This window comes from Caretta caretta, chromosome 13 (assembly GCF_965140235.1).
Source record: "Caretta caretta isolate rCarCar2 chromosome 13, rCarCar1.hap1, whole genome shotgun sequence".
NCBI classification, from domain to species: Eukaryota; Metazoa; Chordata; order Testudines; family Cheloniidae; genus Caretta; species Caretta caretta.
In genome coordinates this window covers 20,564,207-20,575,731 of record NC_134218.1, presented here as the reverse complement: position 1 = coordinate 20,575,731, position 11,525 = coordinate 20,564,207, and positions in this window count along the sequence as shown.

The following is an 11,525-nucleotide window of genomic DNA, read 5'->3' as shown; positions in this document are numbered from 1 at the left end:
CTCAAGTCCCATTGTCATCTCAGACAATGAGAGCTGGGTTGAAGGATGAATTTATTGTAGTCAGCACAAAGTGAGCAACTGGGGGGCAGGAGTTTGTGATCTAAGGTGTGGGTCACATTGGGGATCAAGGGCAGCTCTAGTTATAGGGAGGGCCTGAAACAGGGGAATATTGTGGTTATTGCTATTAATGTGTACAGATTTGGATTTTCAAAGGAATCTAAAGGAGTTAGGTGCCCATCTTTGGTTGAACTTCAGTGTGATCTGGGTGCCTAACTCCTTTAGGGGCCTTTGAAAATCTCAGCTCTATGACATAGTAAGAGCATAACGGGTAAAAGACATCCAGCCAATAAGAGGGCCCTGCCCCAAAGAGCTCCAACTTTGCAGGGCAAGACGAACACTGTGAGAGTGGGGAGGGATGTTTCACAGGTGGGCAATCATGTGGTTTTGGAAGGAGAAGAAGGAGGTTGGTTTGTCAGTGTGATTGGGAAACTGTTCCAAGTGCAAGGGGTGGAATGAAAACAGGTGCAGCTGGCATGGAAAAAACAGGAAGGGGCTGAGAGAGCTGCATAGTGGGAGCTGGGATAGTCCGGATCTAACAGGTCCTGATGTTGATTTTCTGTTGTGCTTTTTCTCATGGGAAACAAGTGAACTGAGAAAGATTCCAGGATAGACTGGAACTGACATTTGGTTTAAATTTGGCAATAGTTAAAGAGCAGAGCTGGGTTTCAGCACACAGAGAAAACCTGGAATAATCGCCATTGAAATGTCAACCCCAGGGCAAAGTAATCTTAGCTGCCTTCCCTATACACCGCCACTCAGCAGAGATGTACCGTGGGGCAGCCCTGGCCAGCCACCATGCACTGTGGGGTAACACCGCAAAGCCCAGGGGGCCACACTGTGTGGCTACCACCACATCGCCTCAGATGTACTGTGGGACTGAGCTTCGGCAGCTCTGCTCTTCTCCTGCTGCTTGTGTCCGTGACTCCCAGCACCACCTCCCTGTCTCCTCCCATTGGGTTGTATTCCCCTCCTCAGCTGCCAAAATCTGCAGCTCTCTCCCCACCAACCCCTTCCAGGGACAAGTCCCCCACCACCCCTGCCTGACTCCCTTCCTAGAATCAGAGCCTCTTGCAGTGTCCAGGAGAAGCCCCCCGAAAGTGGTCTGAAAGAAGGGAGGTGGGGGAGGGGGTGTCTATCATCACATGGAAGCAGCAGCTTTGGTAAGACAATGCTTAAAGAGCCAGCTCAATATTTATGTCATTGGCTTTTTGGCTGGGCCTGTGACCCCTTGAAGCCCTGCCCCCATACACCCTTTTAAGCACTGCCTGATCCCTCCCCCAACTACCAAACCCTAAAGCAGCATTTCTCAAATACGGCCATAGTGGCTGCATGTGGCTGCGAGGGGCTTTCCTTGCGGCCACAGCTCCCTGGGCTGTGTGTGTGTGTGGAGGGGGGGCGTAACAGTGCCTCCCTCTCCCTGTTGCTCCTGGATTCACCACCTGGGTGTTGGTTGCTGGGGCCGCCAGCGGGGGTTGGGCCCTGTCCCCCCTGGAGACACCAGGGGCACAACGCTGGAGGAGCAGGCAGCCAGTGAGTTCCCCACCTTCCCAAGGGCGATGGGACTCAGGCTTTGGGGTTCAGCCCTGGGGTGGCAGGGTCCCAGGCTCAGGCTGCACGGTGGTAGGCCCCAGGCTCCAGCAGTGGGGCTTCAGGCTCTAGCCCCACACTGCCTCCCCAAGCCCCTCATCCAGGGCTTAATTTGTCCTCAGGCTTGGCCGGGCTGCATAAGTCTACTGTGAAAAGTGATACTCGTATGTGAGAAGTGATACTTGTATGTTTGTTAATGTCACTTTTCACAGAAGACTTAGTAGCTAGCAATAAATAAATTACAATGATTTGGAACATGTCTATGTGTACATTTATTTGTTTTTCCTGAAGCTAATTAAGTATTTTAGGGAAAAGTGTGAGAGCAGCCACCAGCAAGAGTTGGTGGCCACACCCTGAGGCCACCAAAAAATCTGTCCTGAGAACCCCTGCCCTAAAGCATGTGCCCGTGGCAAGTGCTCTCCCACAACTCCCTTGCCCCAGACCTATCAAACAGCCCCCTAGAAACCAGTCTCCTGGGTACAAGGCTTTGCTCTGTGTGAGGTCTGAGTGATGACCAGACACAAGGAAGGCATCTGGGGCCTGAGACAACTCCCCTGGCAACTGATCAGCCTTCAGAAACACACCAGATGCTGTCTGTGAGTACCTGCAGCCTGCTGATAGGCATTTACAAGATCTCTTCCAGGTAGTTCCCAGCCAGAAGGCTTTTGCTGCTGGGCGATGGCAGGACTGTGTGTAGGACACAGATGTTCTCCCACGTGTGCCACATTTCCACTTTGCTGGCATCAGAGCTCGTATGTGAGGCCTGTCCATGCTCCATGTGACAGAGCAAACCTGTCTTTGCCTTTGGCCCCGCTGGGTCCATCTTGCTGCTCACAGCAGGGGCCTCCTAGCTGTCAGAGGCTCTGCCAAACTGACTCAACTGGGCTTCAGCAAGTTCCCTATTTCCTGCTCACCTCCTAGTTGGGGAAGTTCTGCAAGTAGGAAGGTAAAACTGACAAGTGATGGGGTTCAAAGCCAATTTCCAGCAGCAAGAGGAGATTATCCTAGCTCTGACACCTAGCAGGGAAGTCAATGCCTCCCTCTGCCTCCCTGGAGGAGTCTCCCTCCGCTGCTGTAACACAAATGCCATAAAGCCATGTCCCTGCTGGCACACGGGTCCTTTTATGAAAAAAGAACAGGAGGACTTGTGACACCTTCGAGAAGGTGCCACAAGTCCTCCTGTTCTTTTTGCGAACACAGACTAACACGGCTGCTACTCTGAAACGGGTCCTTTTACGGAGCTCTCACCAAACCTTGTTTGGGATTTGTAAACATGAAGAGAGAACTGATCTGTCAGCAGACAAACTAAGATTAGTAAGAGCATGGCCCTTGCCCAGGGCAGTTAACAGCTGACAATCTCACACTGCAGACTGAACTACCAGCACATGGGGAACATCATTGCTAGCCCTCCATTCACCCCCTGCATCCTGCAGCTGCTCTGCTGCTTCCTGATGCAGTTTTGCTTATGCAGCCTAACCCAGTAGCCCCGACCCTCCTCAGCCTTGGGATTCATATAGACGATACAGTTACCTGTGGTGCTGGACCCAAGGCTCTGCAGAGAGTTGGGAGGTGATGCTGAGTCCTCCTTATCAAGCTGCCCTGCAGTGGTTCAAGAGCATAAGTACCAACCTCAGGGCAGACTATTAAGAGGCAAGGTACAAATCCCAAATTGGCTGTGAGTTTTATATTTATTTCACCAACCAATTTTCAAGTGGAAACTCCCCAGGCCCTATAACAGCCTTAATATGGAGTCACTGACAATCCCCTTGGGTACTTCCATTCTGTCTTGCCACTCAGGTAAACTTACCTTTGTGATAGGTGGTTCTTTATACTAAGAATCACAGCAATATCCCAGTCCCAAAGGACCAGTCACTTACCCTCAGTCAATTGTATCCTAGATCTCGCACCAAAGATAATGCTTGTAGCCAGTCCTATAATAAAATGTACACATATTCCTTAAATAGGAAAAGGAAATAAGAGAGTTATTTATAAAGTTAAAGCACAAATGATACACAGATACACAAATGAGTTACAATCTTAAGTTTAACAAATTTATTTGAGCATAAGCTTTTGTGAGCAACTCGAATAAATTTGTTAGTCTCTAAGGTGCCACAAGTACTCCTTTTCTTTTTGCAGATACAGACTAACACGGCTGCTACTCTGAAACCAATCTGAAGTTTCAAAAGCTAATAGAACCCTTCTATAGTAAGCAAGCTCTATATGTCCTTTAGGGCTAACCCAGGCTAAGCACTGGGGTTCTCTTGCTTATGCCTAGAAAACCTTGCTCCCCAGAGTCCAAGCAGCATAGAGATATCGTTCCTTCTTGTGAGGGGTTTTTACTCCCTTCCCCACATGTGCTCTGAGCTGTAAACTCAGCTGATGGGAGGAATCCACTTTCATGACTCATCTCCCTGAGGTGAGGGGAAAGAGATGAGCAACAAAGTCTTTTGTCCTCTTTAATGTTCCCCAATGGTATGCCTGGTGTCAATGGGCCTTCCTTGTTGGCCAAGATGTAACACCTTCTGTTGGAGATCAGCACTTCACACTCCTTAATGTCTCTCTCCTGTCTGGTGAGTTTGTTACACAGTCACAGAGGCTTACAATACAAATGCTTAAATATTACCTTACAATATGGAATACAGATGCTATAAGTGAGATTAATGCAGGCAGCAACTCACAAGCAACAATAAAGTCTAAACACTAAACACATTATTATAATTCTAATATCTATTTTAACAATAGGTCAGGAAGGAATTTTTCCCCAGGTCAGATTGGAAAAGATCCTGGGTTGTTGGTTGGTTGTTTTTGCCTTGCTCTGCAGCACAGGGCAGAGGTCACTTGCAGGTTTAAACTAGTGTAAATGGTGGATTCTCTGTAATTTGAGGTCTTTAAACCATTATTTGAGGTCTTCAGTAACTCAGCCGGAGGTTAGGGGTCTATTTCAGGAGTGGGTGGGCGAGGTTCTATGGCCTGCAATGTGCAGGAGGTCAGAGTAGATGATCATGATGGTCCCTTCTGGCCTTAAAGTCTGTGAGTCTATAACAATGCTTGCACCACAGAGGTGACCCAGACTGGCTCCAGTTATGTATTTGCTAGTGTTCATTTGAGACATGGGGACCTGGGCATGAGCTGGCACCTGGTGTGCCAGCTTCCCTGCATCTACTTCTTCACTGACAGTTGTCAATTCCGCTGCTCCTTTCACAAAGGAAACTTGCTGGTGGAGGCCTTTGCCGGTGCTGGCAGTATGCTGGGCTATCGTCCTGTCTTCCCCCCTCCCTGCTCTGCTCCCTCTTTGCCTTATTCATTTTGTGGGCAGCATCAGTGGCAAGCACAAGGACTGAATGGGGCCATGGAGTCTGAATGCCCCTCTTCCCCAGATGGAGTGTCTCCAGGTCCAGTGAGGCTCAGAGGCAGAGAGGATGGTATGTGTGGTAAAGATAGTACATCCCTTGCATTCACTGTGCCTGTGTCCTGCAGGTATTTATCCATAAGGGTCGTCTTTCATCAGCTCTGAGTCCACTGAAAAGTTGCTGTAGGAAGCACAAGTGGGGGATGCATTTGGCAAAATCTATCCAGGGGAAAACAGCTGAGACTTTCCTCTTGGATCTGTGCTCTGGGGCTCCATTAATCTTCAGACTGTAACAGAGTCTGTTTTCAAACATACAGTCAAGCACCAAGTTAATTGGAGGCAGTCCTGGAACAGAAGATATGAGCTTATTGAAAACATAAAACTACTGGGGCATTTCCCACTTGCCAAATATCAGGATCAGTGACAATTAATTAGCAATTAATCATTTTAGTTTGAAATATCAGACTGCATCATCACAGATAGATAGGCATCCTCAAGCTGTAGACATGACTAACTGGGTGAGGAGAGGTGAGATTTGCATTGGTTGCACCTGGATAAACTCGGAGTCATATGAAAATTGCCAGGGGATGTTCCATAGGCCTGTCGATAGAACTCAGCAAATAATTGATTTTGCAGTTGCGAGGGGAGCTTGCAGGGCCCCTGCAGAGAGAACACTGGTCACATGGGGTCACATTTTCGAAAGGGTTCAGCAGCTCTCCCTTCTGACCAGATTTTCAAAGGGGCTCAGCATCCAAAGGGGCTGAGTTTTTTTAAAAAATCTGGGGTACAATCTTCAAAAGTGCTTAAGTGACTTAGAAACCCAGTTCCATTGACTTTCAATGAGACTAGGCTACGTCCCCTTTTGAAAATGGAAGTCAGACTCCTGAGACACTTAAGTGCTTTGGACAATTTTACTCCTACTCCCTTATTTTGGTGCCTACGTGGGAGCCGTGAGCTTTCAAAGATACTGGCTGTGCTGCAGGCTCCCTTCCTTGCCTCCAGCTGCAAGAAAGAACAGATGGGAGAAGGAGACTGAATGAAGGGTAAATGTAGACATTGCAATCTACATATTTTCCAAAAATGATAAAACATTTATTGCGCTACAGACAACCAAAGATACAGGAAATACTTTCCTATCATTACTGTTGTAGGCAAGGAATTGCTGTAGGTGCCCAGGGATGTTGTGCATTTGGGACTGGAAGGGGAGGAATACGACATGGTCCAGACTTTGGAAAAGTTTAAGGCCCTGTGATCCATGTCACAGCTATTGCCAGTTGCCAGGTAACAAGTCCAAGCGTGTCCCATGCCCATCACATCTCACTATTTGTACTACAGGAGGAGAAATGTCATTGATGCTAGCAGACGCTCTGCCTCTAATAGACAATCCCGACGAGAGAGTCTGAATGGATTTATTGATGGCCTCTCCTGTGGTTTCTGGTAATACTCTTCTCTCTCTGTGTTAACCGATCTCCTTACAACTGGCCGCTGAGCACAGTGAGAGCCCGTCAACTTCATCATCATCATTACACTGAAGGCACCACAGATGGCCCGAAGCACTGAGGCAGGCCAGAGAGGAGCGAGCAGGGTTGTGTGGTAAAAGCTCCAGCACTTATTAAGGTTTGTGGCTTCTTCCAGCTTGTTTCCATTTCCTGGCTATTTATGCTTGTGGGATTTCCATTTATTTATGGTAATCAATCCTTGCAGCTTTGATGTTTCAAGGTCACCTTGGAGGCCCTAGTGCACTAGTCCTAGCCAGGGCTTAAATTGTCAAAGAATATTTCCCAGAGTCCCACCCTGGGAGGTGCCTGGGTCCAGGATGTCAGCCCCACTGGTTTAAAAATATGTATCGGAAGCACCACTCCGGACAGCTCCAGCTGAATTTAAGCCCTGGTCCTGGCCCTATTGAAGTCAATGGGAGTTTTGTCATTGACTTCAGTGGAACCGGGGCTTGAGCGTGGTTGGCTTGGAAGGATGGGTGGTTGAGCAGGTAAACTACTGGACTAAGAGTCAGGAGACCTGGGCTCTAACCCGGCTCCACCCCAGGCTCCCTATGTGACCAAGGACAAGCCCACCGTGTGGCCATTTGCCTCTTCCATGCATTTCTGCATTTTCAGAAGGGGAATTAAACTCAGGGCCTGAGGAAGGCAGCTTAGCTGTGCATGGTCTGAAATACGTTATCTTCTGAAAGCTGCAGTTTCACAGCCTGGCACACAGGATGCCTCCTATAGTGATAACCCCAAGAGACAATGAAGTGAGTCTCTAGATAACGGCATGGGGAGCAGCAAGTCTGTCAGCAGGCAGCAGATGTGTGTGTGGGTGGGGGGGGAGTAGAAGTGCAGAATATCTTTTTTTTTTCCAGACCAATGCCCCATCATTACAGAGTGTGAGGGTTCCCCTGTGGAAAAGGCTCACGACAACACAAGGGGGGCAAACTGGTCTGTTGGTGCAGAGCCCAGCTGTCATACGCTGAGAAGACTAACAAAAGCCATCTCCACTTCTGCCCTAATTTAGTTTTCTTGAACGGAAAAGGATTACTATTATTTTTACACCTAGATATTAAAACCCAGTGTGCTAACCGAATGCCAGTTTGGTGATGGCTCTCTGCCTCATAAACTCCTCCTGCATTTTCAATTAGATACAGGATCCTTCTTCCCTTCCTATCTTAAACTGCTGGGTTGTGGAGCTACATGCTGTCAAACGGTTGTGGCCTTTAGCCCCAGAGGTGGCTGCTTTTCCGTGATCCCTGTGTGTAGTTGGTAGGTCAGTTTGTTGCTTGGGAAGTGCTTTAGGATCCTTCTGTGCTGAAAGGAGTTATACAGATGCACTAGATTCATTTTTATCCTCTCCCCTGTATTTATTTACTGCTACATTACCATCGGCAATGGAGAGGCAACAAAGCCGACGTAAGCCAAGTACTTTTTGCAGTGACTCATTGCATTCTTGTGATGGCTGCTTGCTTCAGACTATCCCTACCTCTGTGATTTGCTTCTAAACTGTAGAGAACACACAGGAAAAAGGCTTCTTCTCTCATTTCTGTGCAGGGAATTTACCATCCCTGGGGATAGCCACGCAAAGCCAGTGGGCATTGGTGGGAGGAGAGACACCTGTCTGCACAAAGGAAGAAGGGGGCAGACTTGCAAGGAAGAGACGGTAAGGCATTTTCAGCTGACCTGCTTTCGTGCCTATTTCTATCTCCACATCATCCTGAGTTAGTTCAGAAAAGTCATGCTCAGTACACATACCCACGCTGCACTGCTATACACAGTGGCATCTGGAGTACGCAAATAGAGAGCTCACAACGGAGAGGGGGGCCTGATTCTCAGTGACACTGTGGCCCCTGTTACCTGGCTCTGGCAGCATAAAAGGCCTGAAAGTGGGAGTAACTGAGTCCTGCTCACTGCAAGGCCCCTGTGGGGTGGGGTGAAAGGGCTTTGTGGAAAGAAGAGCTCAGACCTTGGTTTGCTAACAGGGGAGAACGTTCTCACCCACATCTGAGGCTGTGCAGCAAGAGGGAATTTCACCTCAGCACAAAGTCTGTGCACCACTTAAATCCCAGTTAAGCCCTCAAGTCCCAGTTAAGTCCTTTGAGGGCTTGTGCTGGCCTTCTGCACAGGGGTGACTTTCACCCCAAATGTGCCTTTTCCTCGTCGACTTCTTATGCTCAAAGGGTCCACAGGGTTGTTGGCATCAATAGAAAGTATCACAAAATGCCCAGGATTCCGGTGGCCCTTACCAGCTTGAATCCACTGCCCCTTCCCTAGCTAGAAAGATCAAATGAAGGCAAGATGAGTCCTTTGCGGCAATCCAGAGACCCTGATTTCAGACTGCAAACTCCTTGGGGCAACAATTTGCAGTGAAATCCTGCCCCATGGAAGTTGATGGCAAAACTTCCATTGACTTCAACAGGGCCAGGATTTCACCCCTGACATTTTCACTTCCCCGCAAAGCCCTGTGGGCACTGATGACTCTCCATAAATAAATAATAAGGGACCTGCCCTTCTCCACAAGAGTCACTGCCTCATCTGTCAGCTGGAGTGTTAGAAAGGGAGTTGGGGGGTGGGGCTCATTCTGGGCAGGGCTTGAAGTTCTGCTTTATGCTGGAGGACTCTTGTCATTGACGGTTATCTTTGCTGGACGGTGGTTTTTAAGTAAATGCACCAGAGGCTACTGATGGGCAGTGCATATTTTACAACTAAATACAAGAAAGAAATAAAACAACTCAATCTGGAGTATTCCCTCAAAGGGTCATAAAGCAGGGGCTTCAGGGCAAACTTCCTCTCCAATAAAATGGCTGTCTAAAAAATATTTGGAGGAAAAAGAAAATCCAACTTGACTATCACGTGAAAAGGAGATGCTGAGAAAACTGAATTTAAAATACATTCCTGATCCCACTCTCAGGGCTGGGGTATCTGCCACCATAATTAATTATACGGCCACATATTTATTCTGGGATGCTCTGTTCAGATGAATTCACATACATTTACTCCCAAGTTTCCAGACTGCTGAGCCATCCCTAATTATCATAAAAAATAAATAACTTTTGCTTCATATCACAGCAGAGAGGAATTTCCCTTTGTCTTTTGAGGCCTCCCTTGAAGACTCCCTCCCCCCAGCTGCCTCCTTCCCACGTAAACAAGCAGGTTGAAACACACAGAGACACTGACACATCACACACGGAAATACACAGATCCCCCAACAGGAACGAGCTCATTCTGCTACACAGAACCGGTACACTAATGACTAACCCAGCAGAGTGAAATGTGCAAAACCCAGGCAGGCTCTCACCAAAACTACAATCCAGGACCTGTGGGACATGAAGCACACTTCAAACACAAAAAGGAGAGATGGCACAAAAAACGTGACCCAGAAGACATTGACAGAGATTGACTTTCTGCACAAACTACTTAGACTGTAAGCTCTGTAGAGCAGGGACCATCTTTTCATTGCACGCCTGTACAGCACCTAGCGGCATGGGGCCCTTGTTTGTGTCTGAAACACAAGGGAGCAGGAGGCAGAGGTTTCCTCAAAAAACCAGGAAGATACAAATACATTTTTTATCAAAAAGCAATAAGAGAAAACTGTGTCTAACCTGGAAGAAAGGTGAGAGAGGGCAGTGACCTGCCACCAGATTTGGAACAAAGAGGACATGGGATAAAATCCCATAGTATGAAGTCTCATTCTGGGCTGGTTGTGTAGAGATCAACTGTACAGACTCTCATAAATACCGACACAGCCACGTTGCATTCAAATGTAACCCCCAGCCCACACCCGATGGAGTGCTAAGATTTTTCCTTTCCCATCACTCTACCCCGGTAACTGACCTCTGATATAGTGTGTGGGATTGTAACAGTTTCTGGGCCCTCCTGATTCATAGAGATTGCTCTGGGTGGCAAAGGCAGCCCAGTGAGCTGAAAGGGGATGACTGCTATGCCTGGGGCTTTTCTGGATTCATTCATCCTACAACAATCTCTTCTTAAAGAGACAATGTCCTCCTAAGCCTCCCCGCCTAGGTCATTCCAAGTCAGTGAAGATGCCTACCAAACGTCCTGTCCTGAGAGCATCTCAAACGTGAGGCATAGCCTGGTTTCCCAGACATGCACAATGCTGCCTCATGGTTCTGCAAGATTCTAAATGCATTTTGAAGATTGCCCGCTGTCTTAACTCTCCTGAGATCACCTTTCCACCAGACACAGAGTTTAGCAATACATGGACAAGAACTGCTGCCAGGGTCACATCCTTGTGCTGGGTGTGCCAGTGAACGATGGTGACCATGTGCCTAGAGCCTGAACACTCTGGGATAGATGCATCCCTGGCATAACTGCACTCATGTCAAGATAGTTTCACCCAGGATAAATTTGCTCACACTAGCAAAAGTGGGTGCAGAATTCCTCCTCCACCAGCACTAGCCTAGCCCCTGGGTGATGCTATTTCATCCTGCTCAGAGCAGCCAGTCTATGGCAGCACTCCCAGTGCTGGGAGCTCAGGAGAGCTGCACTGGTGGTAGGAGGTTTTCACAAGCTAGACAAGCTGTAGTGTAGATGGTGGGTCAGATGACAGTATTAAAATGCCGGGCCATGCTCCATCTCTCACTGCTAGTACCACCTGCAGCTGTGCCAAGGGGGAATTATCTGTCCTAACCTTGCCAGAGCAGGCAAAAGTTTTATATTCTCACTGGGAATACTTAATCCAGACCTTTAATATTCATTGAATGTGGGGGTGGTGCGGGAGGGGCTGTCATTTCCCCTAAAGCCCCTGCAGGTTTGTTCACACATCACACCTGGTTATGCTGCCAGTGCCCCGGGAAGAACATGCTGAATGTTATGCATGTTTAGTTTTTCCAATGACTATTCCACTACATGCGTGTCTTATCCCTGTAGGACCTGATCCAAAGCCCACTGGCACCAACGGGCATTGACTTTGGTGAGCTGTGGATCAGCCCCAAAGTCCCTCTGCCCCTCTCTCCTCCTCCTTTTGGTCGGTCGTCCCAGCAGATGCCCTGCCTGTTCCAGCCTGGGGAGCTCGCTCCTGG